A 17,829-nucleotide genomic window follows, 5' to 3' on the forward strand; every position below is an offset into this window, starting at 1 on the left:
AGAGTCTACCCGCGTTAACCCCTCATGATACCCATATGAGTGATGGGAAAGTGGGGTGGGTAAAGCTCACAGAGTGTGATTTACAGCACTATTATTATCTGACAGAGAGGAACCTTGGGAATATCCCTATTACATACAATGCTCTAATGTGTGGAAATATTAATTGTGATAATTTGAATCATAGAGAGGACGTGTGTAAGATGTATGATCTAGTTGACTGTTTGAAAACTGTTTGAAAAACTGCAACAGCGAGGGGTTCCTCCATACGTAATCCGGATACTAGGTTTTTGGTACTTACATCAAACAATGCAGGTTAGATGGGGTAGTGTGATATCAAGACCTTTTTCTGTGACTAATGGGGTGAGGCAGGGTGGGATCCTGTCACCCATGCTTTTTAATCTTTACATGGATGATCTCTCCCGAACTTTGAAATATTGTAAGACCGGCTGCATGATAGGGGAAAGACTATTAAACCATTTACTTTATGCTGATGACCTGGTCATTATGTCACCATGCTCTGCAGGCCTCCAGCAATTGCTTGATGTGTGTACACAATATGGTGAACGATATGACATCAAGTTTAATCTGAAAAAGACTGTTGTGATGATTGTGAGGACTGGAGGGCAGCGTAATGCTGTATTTCCCATGTTCCACTTGTCAGGAAGGGATCTGGCTGTTGTGGAAAAAGTGAAGTACCTTGGTCACATTATAAGGAGTGATCTTTCTGATAATGATGACATCCAGAGGCAGTACTGTAAATTGTATGCACAGGCAAATATGCTGGCACGGAAATTTGGAATGTGTACAGAAAATGTAAAAATAGCCTTGTTTAAAGCCTACTGCACACCACTCTACACTGCTCACCTGTGGTGTTGCTACACAAAAGCTGTATTTCACAAGTTAAAAGTAGCATATAATGATGCTCTTAGGATTCTTTTGAAAGTACCTCGCTGGACCAGTGCAAGCCAGTTGTGTGTGCAGAATGATGTGACCACACTAAATGCTGTAATAAGGAATGCTGTTTATAAATTTATGATGAGACTTATGGACTCACAAAATGAAATTATAACTTTTTTTAAATGGCCTGATCAGAGCAGTACTTGGTACAGCTCGCTGCTTTGGAGGCACTGGAGAAGTTGTTTGTATGGATTATAGTAATCTTTTTTTTTTTTGTCTTTTTGTCTCCCTTGTATGGTCTTATGGACCTTTTTTTTAAGAGTCTGAAATAAAATAAAAACTAATGAGTACCATGAAGTGATGCAACCCATACAATAAACACATAAAGTAGGGGTGTAACGATATTAGAACCGAACCGAAGAACCGCGATACAGAACCCACGATTCGAAACGCGATACTCTCATGGCGTACCGAATACGCCCCGCCCCGCCCCCTGCTACCCCGGCCTCGCCCAGCCCGGCTCATTGGACCTGGAATGTGTACACAACAAATTCAGTTTTGTAGCCTAACCACCATAACACCAAATAGCAAGCTCCGTGTTTTGCTACTTTCGATAATAAGCAAGGTGTAATCTTCAAATTCGGACTATTTGATCACACAAATCAAACAATAAATGCCGTTTTGGCGCTCTTTGATGTGGCGTGACAGATCACTGTATTAGGCTCCTCATTTCAAGCGGCAGCGCGGAGCGCGAGTAAACGCGATCATCTCTTCCTCAGTTACAGAATAAACATGAATGGACACCTGAAGGTATGTTGAAAAATACAGTATACTTACTGAAAGGCATCATAACTCATGTAATCGCTCAATCAGTGTTTCAGCAGCGTAAAGACGTCAATAAAACTGCATAGCTTGTCACTAGCATAATATTTACCTCAGCAGGCAAGTGATTCAGTGTCCACAACTTGTTGGTTCCTAGAGAAATTAACTCTTGCACTAAATAAATGCACTATATTATCCTATATATATTATATTTTACTTAACCTGTTAATTATATCTTGATTATTTAATGTACGTTTAAAATATCTTTCATGAAAATGACAGCAACTGTGTAAATTATTATATTTCAATAAAAAATTAGAGTAAAGTTAATGAAAAAACTGCCTTATGTTCAGTTTACATGTTTTCATACAATGTGTTGGGTTTTGATTATTATATCTAAAAAATAAATAGCATCTGAATTCAGGCTCTGTTGTTAACCTTTAATGTTATAGTAATGTGCGCATTGTGCGGCTCCCTATATAGTTTACAGCATTAGCAGATTTTTAATCCTTGCAAAACGTTTAATTGTAATTGAATTAATTTAAAAACAAAGACACAATTTTTTCACTAAACCACTGTTTAAAATTTTTTTTTAGCTTTCTAAACCGAACCGAACCGAGACGTCAAAACCGTGGGAAAACCGAACCGTCAGTTTTGTGTATCGTTACACCCCTAACATAAACCATTACACATTGTTGCAAGACGTGCAACTCTAAAGACATTTTATTAAATAAGGCTTAAAGAGGCCTATAGAACTATACAAAAAAATGTCAAATTCACGGTTCACGGTCTGTATATTATGTCTGGGACTCGGTGCAGGAGCATCGATAAGAGGAATCGTTAACGTCGAGGGCATACAATATCGATGGTTCATAAAACTTAGAACCGGTTCTCGAGTGAAACCGGTTTTCAATTCCCATCCCTATACTAACATGTGGCCGCTTCCGGAAGTCAGTGATTATAGTTTATAAAGTTATAAATATGGATATTTTTCTTATAAAAAAGCTTTGCTTCAGAAGGCCTTTATTAAGCCCCTGGAGCCGAAGGCTGTGTATTACTTTTATGATGGATGGATGCACTTTTTTGGGCTTCAAAATCTCAGTTACCATCCACTGCCATTATCAAGCTTGGAAGAGCCTGGACATTTATTAATATAACGACTGTGTTTGGCTGAAAGAAGAAAGTCAAATACACTTAGGATGGCTTGAGGGGAAGTAGCCTAAATTATGGGTGAACTATCCCTTTAAATATGACTTCACTTGTTTCTTGTATCACCTTTCTTGTACTGATTTTTTGACCATGTAATATGTTACTTTTAGGCCAGATGGAAGTGAAAGAGGAAAATCAAGAACCGAGTGATGTCAAGGAGAAGTACCATACAAAAAAAAATCCACTTGGATAACTTTTATAACATGTACATATGTTGGAGTGCAATGCTTACCTTAAATTAAAACTTTACCTGAAATTAAGGGTTCAAAAAGATAAATAAGAATACTTACCTGTATTATACTTCCCTGAAACTAACTGGAGTGCAATGCTTACCTGAAATTAAAACTTTACCTGAAATCAAGGGTCCAAAAAGATGAATAAGAATACTTACCCGTATTATACTTCCCTGAAACTAACTAGGGTGCGATACTTACCTGAAATTAAAAGTTTACCTGAAATCAAGGGTCCAAAAAGATGAATAAGAATACTTACCCGTATTATACTTCCCTGAAACTAACTGCATTTCAGCAAAGGGGTTTGCACCTTTAAACTACAATTATTCACTCAAGCAGTTTAAGGGATTATACATCTTTCACAGAGATTTCAATCTATGAGTTTCAAATAGCTGAACTGGGGCTCAAACCTGTGATCTTATGAATGGGAAACAAGTGCTTTACCCACTCGTCCACCGCATCTTGCAGTACCAGGATCGTCCAGGTGGCCCAGGATCGGTCTCCCATCCAAGTACTAACCAGGCCCGACCCTGCTTAGCTTCCGAGATCGGATGAGATCGGGCGTGTTCAGGGTGGTATGGCCGTAAGCGAGAGTCTCAGCCGATAGAGAGATATTTAAAGAAGGCACACGAGGCTCGGCCCGCATTCACACACACTGCAGTTGCAAGACAAACAGCATCCACAAAGCATTTTCATGTCTTTATACAGCTGCTCAAAATATTCATTCATTACATCTCTATAAGCATTACAATAATAATAAATTAAATATTTTTCGGATTTTCTAGACTATTTTGAGACGTAAAGTGGGCAGGATATTAAAACGTAGCGCATGTATTTATGATAATAAGCAGAAGCCTTCCCAGCACCCCACAAATTCTCCTATGTAAATCGGTGGTGAAAAATAGAACTGCAGCACTCTAATGAAACTTAGTTCTTTTTTACTAATAGGCATACATAGACATCAAGAATCAACATATGAATCTCAACAATGGTGACAATCAAAAAAGCTTTGTTGTGACTTTATTAGCTTGTTTGTGACATTCAGAGTTGATCTGAATTTTTTTTTAATTGTCACCATTGTTGAGATTCATATGCTGATTCTTGATGTCTCTGTGAGCTTTCATGAACCTGACAAAAAAATTTCTGCATAATGACAGCAGAACAGAAATTTCTGCAGTAGGATAGGCATGAAACATAAATGATTTAGTATTAAACAACTTAATCAGAGATTATAATCTGGTATCAGATCACTACACCATTACTAAACATGACCAACATCATCTGGTCTAAGTTTCTCTTGCTAATTTGCTTTAACAAACATATATTGGAAACATACAGTTAAATCAGCAAAATATTATTTTTTTGTTAAAAAGTCAACGGTCAAGAAACTAACTAAACCACGAGACTGGTTCCCTGGCACATGATCACCATAATGGTGACCTCAAACTTTATTATTTTCAATAAAACATCAACATCTAAATCTGTTCATTCACAATAAAAACCTTAGTACGAGAGAAATAAAGTCTGGATTGTAATAAGTGAAAATGCTGAGATCTTGAGAGATCTGATACCAACACTGAGAATAAGTACCAACACTAAAACCTATTCAGACCCAGTAGAGCGCCAGTTATAGGTTAGTAGCCTAATTAAAAATCCATGAACATGCAAATGTGTGTGGAATTAATGACATATTAAACTATAATCTGAGCGTTCTACTGACAAAAACAGTGTGGGAACCTCTGGTCTAATTGAAGCTGAGGAAAGGAGTGTGTTACAAAAGAACAAGCACTCAGAGTTGTGTGTTGCTTGTAGACTGAGAGAGAAAAGCCTGTCGATCGCCCCCTGGAGGAGAAAGACAGAATGACGAGGCTGAGCTGTCCTTTACCACACCGAAAGCAGACAGAAGCCAGAGAGAAAGCAACATGAAAGACAAATAAAGGAAGCAATTGAATTGAAAAGGATAAAGGAAAAACCGTGGGAGCCGAGCCATGAAGTGTATTAGTGAATTGATAAAGCAAAAGCTTACAGCACCTGGTATTCCCAGGCGGTCTCCCATCCAAGTACTAACCAGGCCCGACCCTGCTTAGCTTCCGAGATCGGACGAGATCGGGCGTGTTCAGGGTGGTATGGCCGTAAGCGAGAGTCTCAGCCGATAGAGGGATATTTAAAGAAGGCACACGAGTCTCGGCCAGCATTAACACACACTGCAGCTGCAAGACAAACAGCATCCACAAAGCGTTTTCATGTCTTTATACAGCTGCTCAAAATAATCATTCATTAGACCTCTATAAACATTAAATTAATAATAAATTAAATATTCTTTGGATTTTATAGACTATTCTAAGACATAAAGTGAGCAGGATATTAAAATGTAGCAAATGGATTTATGTACATAAGCATGTATTTATGATAATAAGCAGAAGCCTCCCCAGCTTTACAGCGCTCCACAAATACTCCAGTGTAAATCTGTGGTGAAAAGTGGAATTGCAGCACTTTTATCAACCTTTGTTCTTTTTTAATTTTAGGCATACAGCAGAGACATCAAGAATCAACATATGAATCTCAACAATGGTGACAATCAAAAAAGCTTTGTTGTGACTTTATTAGCTTGTTTTGTGACATTCAGAGTTGATCTGAATTTTTTTTTTAATTGTCACCATTGTTTGAGATTTATATGATGATTCTTGATGTCTGTGTGAGTATTCATGAACCTGACAAAATATTTTCTGCATAATGACAGCAGAACAGAAATTTCTGCAGTAGGATAGGCATGAAAAATAAATGATTTAGTATTAAACAACTTAATCAGAGATTATAATCTGGTATCAGATCACTGCACCATTACTAAAAAGTGACCAACATCATCTGGTCTAAGTTTCTCTTGCAAATTTGCTTTAACAAACATATATTGGAAACATACAGTTAAATCAGCAAAATATTTTTTTTTTGTTAAAAAGTCAACGGTCAAGAAACTAACTAAACCACGAGACTGGTTCCCTGGCACATGATCACCATAATGGTGACCTCAAACTTTATTATTTTCAATAAAACATCAACATCTAAATCTGTTCATTAACAATAAAAACCTTAGTACGAGAGAAATAAAGTCTGGATTGTAACAAGTGAAAATGCTGAGATCTTGAGAGATCTGGTACCAACACTGAGAATAAGTACCAACACTAAAACCTATTCAGACCCAGTAGAGCGCCAGTTATAGGTTAGTAGCCTAATTAAAAATCCATGAACATGCAAATGTGTGTGGAATTAATGAAATATTAAGCTATAATCTGAGCGTTCTACTGACAAAAACAGTGTGGGAACCTCTGGTCTAATTGAAGCTGAGGAAAGGAGTGTGTTATAAAAGAACAAGCACTCAGAGTTGTGTGTTGCTTGTAGACTGAGAGAGAAAAGCCTGTCGATCGCCCCCTGGAGGAGAAACACAGAATGACGAGGCTGAGCTGTCCTTTACCACACCGAAAGCAGACAGAAGCCAGAGAGAAAGCAACATGAAAGACAAATAAATGAAGCAATTGAATTGAAAAGGATAAAGGAAAAACCGTGGGAGCCGAGCCATGAAGTGTATTAGTGAATTGATAAAGCAAAAGCTTACAGCACCTGGTATTCCCAGGCGGTCTCCCATCCAAGTACTAACCAGGCCCGACCCTGCTTAGCTTCCGAGATCGGACGAGATCGGGCGTGTTTTTTTTTTGTTTTGTTTTTTATTGGAAAATTTCAATCAATAAAATACAATAAAATCAAATAGAAATTAAAAGATACAGATTTTCTTCCACAACCATTCTACATCACAAATCATTTACATAATTTAAAAAACTTCTTCACTTCCAGGCAACTTCCACATTAGATCCTTTAAAACACCACAAACTTTTGGGGTAAAAACACCATTAAAAACATCCAACTTATTTTCACATTTAAAATACTCATACAATCCTTCAATATACAATTCAGTTTTCCTTTTAAAAGCAATCCAAACATCCAACACGATTTTTTCCTTTTTTGCTACAATTCTTCTCTCCCATATTGCACTTTTCATTAGCATCACACACAGATTAATAAAACTTTTGTTTTTACCCTTTTCTTCCATCCCAAACATCACCACTCTATTCCATTCTACAGTCCTCTCATTGGATTCCCCTCTCAACATTTCAATCAGTCTTTTACCCTTTTTGTTAAAATCTTCCAATTCTCTACAATTTAAAAACAAGTGTAAAAAACTTTCATCTTCCACATTACACACTTTACATGTTTCACTTAGTTCCATGTGGATTTTTTTAAAAATAATGTCAGTAAAAATTGCTCTGTGTCTGATTAAATATTCAAAACTCTCCAATTTTGCGTCTATCATTGTACCTTTCATGTTATTCCATATATCCTCTTCTTTTAGATCTTTGTATTTCTGTACCCAGTACTCATTGACTTTTGGTTTTCTGAAAACCCCCTCTCTAAAAAAACAGTAAAACATTTTCACAGTACATTCATTAAAAGCATATCGTTTTTCTCCCAACTTTACATTCACTTTTTTCCCTTGTTTCTCTTCTTCCATATCTTCTATTCTTTTTATCCACTCTTTGGGTATTGCTTCTTTCATTATTTCATACTTATTTTGTAGTTCTTGTTCATTAAAATCCTCTTTTGCCACTTCCATTGTATCTATTATATACTGTAATGGTAAAAATCCCTCTTTAAATTCATATAAAATATCTCTAACTCTTGTGATCCCAACATCCCACCATTTCTTTAAAAAAATCACATTCCCCTGATTTAAAATGCCGCTGTTTAAGAATAAAGGCTGGTTTAAAATGCTCTCTCTACCTTGAGGATTAAAATTAACAATAGTTAAAAATTTCCCCCAAGCACTCATCAATTCTCTGTAAAAATCTGGCATTCCTTTCACCATCCAATTCTTAGTTTTCATCCATAAAATATTATCTCCCAAATTAAAATTCCCACATTTATTTAAAAAATATTCCATCGTCTTTTTCCACGTTGTTTTAATTTTCTCATCCAGATACTTTTTTATTACTTTAACTCTTAAGCTATTTTTTCTTTGTTCCACATCTATCAATCCCATCCCTCCCTTTCCAACTTCTCCTATTATAGTATTGTATGCAATTCTTGGAGGTTTTCCATCCCATATAAAATCCAGAAAACATTTCTTCAGCCTTTTTTCCACCCACATCGGCATAGAAGTCACATATAAAACATACCACAACTTTGCTACCATTAAAACATTTACAATCAAAACCTTCCCCTTTAAACTTAAAGTCCTCAATTTCCAAAAATTTAACCTTCTTTCAATCCCTCCTAGTATTTCTTCCCACATTACTACTTCAACATATTTTTCGTCTTTCCCTATTAAAACACCTAGGATCTTTATTTCCTTTGATTCTTTAAACTTAAAATCATTTGCTAAAACACTCGCCCCTCCAAATCTCATATATACTGTTTTCTCTTCATTTATCTTGCTCCCTGATCCCCTACAAAACGTCTGTACCACTTCCATTGCTTTTTTAACACTGTTTATATCCTTAACCATTATTGTTGTATCGTCTGCGTATTGAAACATGTTTTCATTTTCCCCACTCTCTTCAATGTCTATCCCTTTTACTTCTTTATCTCTTTTAACAGCTAATCCCAAAGGTTCTGCAACTAGTGAATATAAAAGTGCTGATAGTGGACATCCTTGTCTTATTGACCTAGTTAATTTAAAACATTCTGTTAAAAAAACATTACATTTTACTCTTGTTATTGCTCCTTTATATAAAATTTTAATCCATTTGATAAAACTTTCCCCAAACCCATACCCACTTAAAATCTCAAATAAATAGTCATGTTCTACTCTGTCGAAGGCCTTTTCAAAATCCAAACTAATAACATATCCATCCTTATTTTTTTCTTTCATATACCTTATTCTATCTATTATACTTATTGTTGTGTCTGCTATATCCTTCCCTTTCACTCCATATACTTGATTTGTTTTGATTATGGTTGGCATTACCTCTTTCAATCTGTTGGCTAAAACTTTTGTTAAAATTTTCAAATCTGTGTTCAACATTGTGATGGGTCTATAATTTTTTAAATCTGCTTTTTCTCCTTTTCTTTTATATATCAACTTAATTAATCCCATCCCCTTTCTCTGATTCATTTCATCTTTCTTAAAAGTCTCTTCATATACTTCTTTTAAAATATCCGTTAAAAAATCCTTAAAAGTTATATAAAATTCATTCCATAAACCGTCAATACCTGGGCTTTTCCTTTTATTCAGTTCACTTATTGCTCTTTTTATCTCTTCTTCTCTTATCTCTAGGTCACACTCTTTTTTGTCATCCTCTCCTACTTTGGTCTTTATTTGTTTCAATAATTCTAGTTTTTCTTCCTCCTTTACTCCTTCTGCTTTGAATAGCTTTCCATAGTATGCTTTTATTGCTTTTAGTATCTCTAAATTTGTTTCCACTATCTCTCCATCTTCCCTTTGTATTCTTTTAATTGTTTGTGAAATTCCCCTTCTTCTTTCCAAATCAAAAAAAAAACTTAGTACATTTCTCTCCTTCCACTGTATACTTTGCTTTACTTCTTAATCGTGCCCCATTATATTTCTTCTCTTCTATTTCTTTCAGTTTTCCCTCTATTTCTTTTATTTTTTGTATATCTTTTTCATTCATGTTCAATTCCTTTTCTAGTTGTTCTCGTATGTCTCTTTCTTTACCCTTTTTACATCTCTGAATTATCCCACAATATTTTATGCTAAAATTTTTGATTAAATACTTCACATTTTCCCACCAAATCCTTTTGTCTTCTCTATACATTCCGTTTTCTTTTTCCTTTGTTATAATTTCCTGTACACTTAAAACATAGTCTTCGTTCTTTAAAATCCCTGTGTTTAAAACCCATACTCCCGGCCCTCTTTTCACTGTATCCCAATCAATTTGCATAAAAATAGGCTTGTGATCACTTAAACTAGTTTCTTCATATCTTATTTTTTCTAAATAGCTTTCCATATTCCGTGTACATAAAATAAAATCAATTCTCGTTTTACAAATAAAATTCCCCACAATTTGTCTTCTTGAAAATTCTTTTCTCTTTTCATTTCTTTCCCTCCATACATCAATCAATTCATTTTCTTCCATCAGCCCTTTTAACTCTTTTCTTCCTGTATCTGTCTTAAAAACCATTCCTTCAGCCATGTCCAGTTTACTAAAAACAACATTAAAATCCCCCATAATAACAATATCCTTATATTTCCTTAAAAGTTCCCTTAAACCATTAAAATATTCCCTCTTCTTAATCTCTTCCGGTGGTGCATGCACATTTACCACAAGTATTTTGTTCTCTTCATATTCCATTTCAAAACCTATACATTTCCCCACTTTATCTTTATATACTATACTTTACATTTTATATCTCTATTTTCTCTTATTAGTACTGCAACTCCTCTTCCAAATCTATCATCCCCGTTGTTGTATAAAATCTCTCCATTCCATTTTTTTCTTATTTCACTTATATGCAAGTCTTTCCAGTTAGTCTCTTGTAACATTATCACATCTTCTCTTTTACACATTTCCTTCACTTTTTCAAATTTCCTCATGTCCATTAAACCTCTAGCATTAAAAGTAACCATTCTTAAAATCATGACACAAAAAAAAGTTCTTAAAAAGACATTGCTAAAATCCATCTTTTCATTCATTCTCCTCCGAGTCCTTTACCAGCTCCTTTTCATCTATACTTTGTTGCTCACCTTTTAAAGTCACTCTTTTTCTCGCTCCTTCAGTGTTCGGTTTTATCTGTATTGATCTTCTCCTTTTATTTGATGGAACTACATTGTCATCTTCTTCATTTTGTGCTTCCTTTTCCATTTCCACATTCTGCTCCGTGTCCTTTTGTTCTGCTCTGTCTACTTCACTTTCCAAGCTTACATTCATGTCCATTTGTGTCCAGTTTTTATCCTCTTGTTGTGTTTGTTCCCCCTGTTTATACTCATCGTCCATCCGTTCCTCACTTTGTTTATTTTCTGTAATTTCACTCGTCTCCTTTCCTCCGTTTTCTTCTTCTTGCTCCTTTTCTGTGTCTCTTTCTAGCACCTGCCCGCTCACCTGCTCCTCTTCTTCCTCCTCTCGCCCCGTCCAGCATTCACATTTAGTGAGAACCTCTCGGCAATCCGGGCACTTAACAGCGTTGCAGTTCCTTGCAAAGTGGCCTTTCTCGTCACATTTAAAACACTTAAAATCTGGACAGTCTTTCACCACGTGGTCCGGGCTCATGCACAGTCGACAGGTTTTCACCTGATGACTGTGCATCACTCTGAAGTATTGTGGTCCTTCAGCTGTTTCCAGTCTTGTGCTGTATGGTAGTGATGCCACCTCCCTTGGGAACCTTACTTTTAAAAAGCGTGTGCCGTCCTCTATATTCGTGCCCGGATAAAACCTCCTTTTCACCACAGAAACTGGGATTACTCCCCATTGTTCCAGCTTATTAAAAATGTCTGCATCCTCAGTGTAGGCCGGCAGGTGCATAAAAGAGACAACATAGTCCCTGTTGTGAAGACTCTTTACCTCGAATGTCATTCCTTTAATATCCAATCCGTCCATTAAGCATCCCGTATCCTCCTCCCGTTCAAGTGTAACTTCATATTCATTTGTTTGTTTAGGTCTCACTGCCAAAATCTTTCCTTCTCCGATCTTCTCCGTCACTGCTTTTATGATATCCATCGCTCTCACCTCTTTTTCATCTCTTAAATCCACTGTTATTGTCGCTTCCTTTTTGTACATCCTTTTCGCTTTCTCCTTTCTCGCTTCTTTCCCCCGTTCTTGTCCATCTCTTTGTTGTTTGTCCGGTCCGTGGTCGTTTCGCCCTCGTGGTACTCCAGCCATTGCAATGTCCGTTAACCTTTGTCCATCCATCAAAGAAAAACACGCAGACAAAATTCCTCCCAAACAGCGTATGCTGTTGGGAGGATTTAGCTTAAACAAAAAACAAAACAAAAAAACTAACAAAAAAACACTGATTCTGACAAAAACAAACGAAAAAACACAGAAACACGTTTGGTGAGCCTTCCTCACCCACTACTGCCACACTACTTCCTGGTTGCTCTAGGGCGCCCTCAAGGTGGTATGGCCGTAAGCGAGAGTCTCAGCCGATAGAGGGATATTTAAAGAAGGTAGACGAGGCTCGGCCCACATTCACACACACTGCAGCTGCAAGACAAACAGCATCCACAAAGCGTTTTCATGTCTTTATACAGCTGCTCAAAATATTAAATCATTAGACCTCTATAAGCACTAAATTGATTTTTTTTTTAAATTTAGGGGGATTTTCTGGACTATTTTAAGGCGTAAAGTGAGCAGGATATTAAAATGTAGCGCTTGGATTTATGTACATAAGCATGTATTTATGTACATAAGCAGAAGCCTCCCTAGCTCTACAGCACCCCACAAATTATCCTATGTAAATCTGTGGTGAAAAATAGAACTGCAGCACTCTAATCAACCTCAGTTCTTGTTTTAATTTTAGCCATACAGAGACATCAAGAATAAACATATGAATCTCAACAATGGTGACAATCAAGAAAGCTTTTTTGTGACTTTATTAGCTTGTGACATTCAGAGTTGATCTGAAATTTTTTTTTTTATTGTCACCATTGTTGAGATTCATATGCTGATTCTTGATGTCTGTGTGAGTATATATGGCCCTTTCAGATTATTTTCTGCATAATGACTTTATTAAATCTTTCAGAGTATCACAACAGAACACAAATTTTTGCAATAGGATTGGCATGAAAAGTAAACAATTTAGTATTAAACAACATTAGACTCTGGTATCAGTGAATCGGATCAGAAAAAGAAAAGCATTCAGGTAAAAACTTAAGAAATGAATAAATAGAATAAATAAACAGATAAAATAATAAAACAGGCTTTAAAAGCTCTCTCTTCCATTGTACAGGAGCGGGTATGTCCTTATAACCATTTCAAACCTCCGCTCAGCTCTTTGGAACCAGTCCCAAAGACCCAGCCCTTCTGGGCCCGGAGGAGATTCTCTTGAACCGAGGCACCGCTGCTCCCCCTAAGGTGTTGGAGGGCATCTTACGGGCAGTCAGGGCTCGTGGCTATGGGGACCATTTCCTGTGAAGCTCTGACCCCCACATCCGAATGGCGAATGAGATGTAATCCTGCAGCCTTGATTTGGCCAGCTGGATGGTGGCGTGGAGGGACACCTGCATGCGCTTCCCTACCAGTAGGTTTCTGGAGGTCCAAATGGCGTCTTTGATACAGAGGTTTGTGAGCCAAGGCTTGGGTGGTGTTTTTGCTGACATTTCCTCTTGGCTCACCATTCCTCTCCCTCACCTTTAGTATGAGTTCAAGGGTTCTCTGACTATGTATGCAATTGCATTTGATACCACAGGAAATCTTCTTCATTTTTTTTTCTTTTTATAAGCTGGGTGATAAAACAAATTGTGCTCTTCTTGGTGTATGAAAGCATTGTTTTCCCTTAGAAGTTGATGGAGAAGAAAGCTCATTCTGACGGAGTAGAAAGCTCTTTCAGAAGCTCAAGCCCGCTTGAATGAGTCCAGTCAGAAGCGAGACTTGCTGAAGTTCTCTCTGGAGCAGAGACTCAGTGAGTTGCCAAAAAATCAACCGAAGGGCAATCTGATTATGGTGGAGTTAGTCATGTTGTCCTCCCCACCTCTCAGCCCCTGCAAAAGCATCATGTTTTCAACCACTTCAAAGTCTGGCCATTTACTTTTCTTTATGCAATTGCATGTGATACCAGAGGAAATCTTCTTCATTTTTTTTTTTTTTTTAAGCTGGGTGATAAAACAAATTGTGCTCTTCCTGGTGTATGAAAGGCATTGTTTTCCCTTAGAAGTTGAAAGAGAAGAAAGCTCATTCTGACGGAGAAGAAAGCTCATTCAGAAGCTCAAGCCCGCTTGAATGAGTCCAGTCAGAAGTGAGACTTGCTGAAGTTCTCTCTGGAGCAGAGACTCAGTGAGTTGCCCAAAAATCACCTGAAGGGCAATCTGATTTTGGAGGAGTTAGTCATGTAGTCCTCCCCACCTCTCAGCCCCTGCCCAAGCATCATGTTTTCAACCACTTCATAGTCTGGCCATTTACTTTTCTTTATCAACCACTTCATAGTCCGGCCATTTACTGCAACCCACATAGTACTTGACGTCACGTTCTGCAGCATCAGAGGCTGATGCTTTGGCAAAATTGAACTTTTTTCGCAGGTCTGTAGATGCTGTAGTGGGATTCAAAGCATTTTAAATCGCTCTTAACTGAATTACCCGTGGGTCTTTTGCAGAAACGCTAAGCACAGGTATACTTGTTGTTCTGTAGAGTTTGTTTGAACAACTTTTCATTGACTTTTTGCGGCATCGGCTTAGAGCTAGCGCAACAAGCACGCCCTTGTAACAGCCTCCCTAGGTAGGAGGGTGATGCCTTTTAGTTCAAAGTCAAGCCTACGGCATAGCCTATGTGCGGCGGTTTACATTTAGAGCCCGCCATTTCTGTTCCATGTGTTTTTCTCCAATTACACAGCCATTTTGGTTGTATGGACAAAACAAACGTATCAATGATGTTTTTCGTTGACTAGATTCATTTATAGTTCATGATTCTTACTCATCTGTTTTGTGTGTAGTCTGCCTCTCTGCTTTCGTACACAAAGCCTTCGTCATAGGTCCAGTGCAAAAGCAAGAAGTGGCTTTTTCCCCTTAGGCCACTGGGCCTCTTGTCTACAGTGCTTTGTGTAATTTCAGCCTGAAAGGGCACATGCACGGGCAGGCAAGAATGATTCACTGACAGTCTGATGCACAGAAAAACCCACCACTACAGCTATCCGAGGTTTGTCCGTACTATGCTAACTCAGATCTTGTGGTCATTTTTGCTTTGAACAAACCCTTCTTGAATTTGTGGAACATCCACAGGCCACTGGGCCTTGTCTGGCATGCTTTTCCTTTGATCAGTAATATGCCTTCAAGGGGTTTCTAACGCTCGAACAACTACACTTTCGTATCTCGACGCCAGGTCGTGGTCCGTCTTTGAGATGGGCTTCACTGAATTTGTGGCGCCCTCCCGAAAAACTGATTGTAGAAGAGGCTCGTTGGTCTAGGGGTATGATTCTCGCTTTGGGTGCGAGAGGTCCCGGGTTCAAATCCCGGACGAGCCCGGGGATTTCAGAACGAGCAGCAAGGTTGAATCCTTCCTTTTGCAGCACTGAGCCAAACTCAAAACTGTCATGTTTTTGAAACCCTTATTACTGCTTGTGTTCATCTGTACAACAACATAGCCAAGATTCAGCCAGATGACAAGCGCTTATTTCCTTGCACAGAACGTACTCAGAATCGCTGCCTGCCAGGGAGTGTGGCTCCCTAACGACAAACGCTTTCTATTAAAACTAGTGCCTTCCCATTCTGTAAGAGGCCAGGATTCAGTGACTCTACAAGTGTACGCAAGTAGCCAAATCTCTTGTCAGTCAGGCTCGTTGGTCTAGGGGTATGATTCTCGCTTTGGGTGCGAGAGGTCCCGGGTTCAAATCCCGGACGAGCCCAGCAGTTTCAGAACAAGCAGCCAGTCCGATGACAAGCGTTTATTTCCTGCACAGAAAGTACTCTGAATCGCCGCCTGCCAGAGAGTGCAGCTCCCTAAGGACAAATGTTCTTATTAAAACTAGTGTCTGCTCATTCTGTTTGAGGCCAGTGTTCGGTGACTGTACAAGTGTATGCAAGTAGCCCCATCCAGCATCAGGCAGGCTCGTTGGTCTAGGGGTATGATTCTTGCTTCGGGTGCGAGAGGTCCCGGGTTCAAATCCCGGACGAGCCCTCTCACCTTTAGTATGAGTTCAAGGGTTCTCTGACTATGTATGCAATTCCATGTGATACCACAGGAAATCTTCTTCATTTTTTTTTTCTTTTTTTAAGCTGGGTGATAAAACAAATTGTGCTCTTCTTGGTGTATGAAAGCATTGTTTTCCCTTAGAAGTTGACGGAGAAGAAAGCTCATTCTGACGGAGTAGAAAGCTCTTTCAGAAGCTCAAGCCCGCTTGAATGAGTCCAGTCAGAAGCGAGACTTGCTGAAGTTCTCTCTGGAGCAGAGACTCAGTGAGTTGCCCAAAAATCAACCGAAGGGCAATCTGATTATGGTGGAGTTAGTCATGTTGTCCTCCCCACCTCTCAGCCCCTGCAAAAGCATCATGTTTTCAACCACTTCAAAGTCTGGCCATTTAATTTTCTTTATGCAATTGCATGTGATACCAGAGGAAATCTTCTTCATTTTTTTTTTTTAAGCTGGGTGATAAAACAAATTGTGCTCTTCCTGGTGTATGAAAGGCATTGTTTTCCCTTAGAAGTTGACGGAGAAGAAAGCTCATTCTGACGGAGGATAAAGCTCATTCAGAAGCTCAAGCCCGCTTGAATGAGTCCAGTCAGAAGCGAGACTTGCTGAAGTTCTCTCTGGAGCAGAGACTCAGTGAGTTGCCCAAAAATCACCCGAAGGGCAATCTGATTTTGGAGGAGTTAGTCATGTAGTCCTCCCCACCTCTCAGCCCCTGCCCAAGCATCATGTTTTCAACCACTTCATAGTCTGGCCATTTACTTTTCTTTATCAACCACTTCATAGTCCGGCCATTTACTGCAACCCACATAGTACTTGACGTCACGTTCTGCAGCATCAGAGGCTGATGCTTTGGCAAAATTGAACTTTTTTTGCAGGTCTGTAGATGCTGTAGTGGGATTCAAAGCATTTTAAATCGCTCTTAACTGAATTACCCATGGCTCTTTTGCAGAAACGCTAAGCACAGGTATACTTGTTGTTCTGTAGAGTTTCTTTGAACAACTTTTCATTGACTTTTTGCAGCCTCGGCTTAGAGCTAGCGCAACAAGCACGCCCTAGTAACAGCCTCCCTAGGTAGGAGGGTGATGCCTTTTAGTTCAAAGTCAAGCCTACGGCATAGCCTATGTGCGGCGGTTTACATTTAGAGCCCGCCATTTCTGTTCCATGTATTTTTCTCCAATTACACAGCCATTTTGGTTGTATGGACAAAACAAACGTATCAATGATGTTTTTCGTTGACTAGATTCATTTATAGTTCATGATTCTTACTCATCTGTTTTGTGTGTAGTCTGCCTCTCTGCTTTCGTACGCAAAGCCTTCGTCGTAGGTCCAGTGCAAAAGCAAGAAGTGGCTTTTTCCCCTTAGGCCACTGGGCCTCTTGCGCACAGTGCTTTGTGTAATTTCAGCCTGAAAGGGCACATGCACGGGCAGGTAAGAATGATTCACTGACAGTCTGATGCACACAAAAACCCACCACTACAGCTATCCGAGGTTTGTCCGTACTATGCTAACTCAGATCTTGTGGTCATTATTGCTTTGAACAAACCATCCTTGAATTTGTGGAACATCCACAGGCCACTGGGCCTTGTCTGGCATGCTTTTCCTTTGATCAGTAATATGCCTTCAAGGGGTTTCTAACGCTCGAACAACTACACTTTCGTATCTCGACGCCAGGTCGTGGTCCGTCTTTGAGATGGGCTTCACTGAATTTGTGCCGCCCTCCCGAAAAACTGATTGTAGAAGAGGCTCGTTGGTCTAGGGGTATGATTCTCGCTTTGGGTGCGAGAGGTCCCGGGTTCAAATCCCGGACGAGCCCGGGGATTTCAGAA

The 17,829-nt window shown here is 38.8% G+C and overlaps 5 non-coding genes and 1 pseudogene across 5 annotated transcripts; 4 read left to right on the top strand and 2 right to left on the bottom strand.

Moving 5' to 3' along the window:
• Window positions 1-3,620: 3,620 nt before the first annotated feature.
• Window positions 3,621-3,750, bottom strand: LOC143742279 (5S ribosomal RNA; annotated as a pseudogene).
• Window positions 3,751-5,180: 1,430 nt separating this feature from the next.
• On the bottom strand, window positions 5,181-5,299 carry LOC143741189 (5S ribosomal RNA). The gene has a single exon (XR_013204956.1). It is a non-coding gene; the product is annotated as a 5S ribosomal RNA (ribosomal RNA).
• A 9,967-nt stretch (window positions 5,300-15,266) lies between these two features.
• Window positions 15,267-15,338, top strand: trnap-ugg (transfer RNA proline (anticodon UGG)). Its single transcript has one exon. It is a non-coding gene; the product is annotated as a tRNA-Pro (tRNA).
• Window positions 15,339-15,647: 309 nt separating this feature from the next.
• trnap-ugg (transfer RNA proline (anticodon UGG)) lies at window positions 15,648-15,719 on the top strand. Its single transcript has one exon. It is a non-coding gene; the product is annotated as a tRNA-Pro (tRNA).
• A 200-nt stretch (window positions 15,720-15,919) lies between these two features.
• On the top strand, window positions 15,920-15,991 carry trnap-cgg (transfer RNA proline (anticodon CGG)). The gene has a single exon. It is a non-coding gene; the product is annotated as a tRNA-Pro (tRNA).
• Window positions 15,992-17,744: 1,753 nt separating this feature from the next.
• On the top strand, window positions 17,745-17,816 carry trnap-ugg (transfer RNA proline (anticodon UGG)). The gene has a single exon. It is a non-coding gene; the product is annotated as a tRNA-Pro (tRNA).
• The last annotated feature ends 13 nt before the right edge of the window (window positions 17,817-17,829 follow it).

This window comes from Siphateles boraxobius, unplaced genomic scaffold (assembly GCF_051911475.1).
Source record: "Siphateles boraxobius isolate OS27281-9 unplaced genomic scaffold, OSU_SipBor_1 1, whole genome shotgun sequence".
In the NCBI taxonomy this organism is placed as follows: domain Eukaryota; kingdom Metazoa; phylum Chordata; class Actinopteri; order Cypriniformes; family Leuciscidae; genus Siphateles; species Siphateles boraxobius.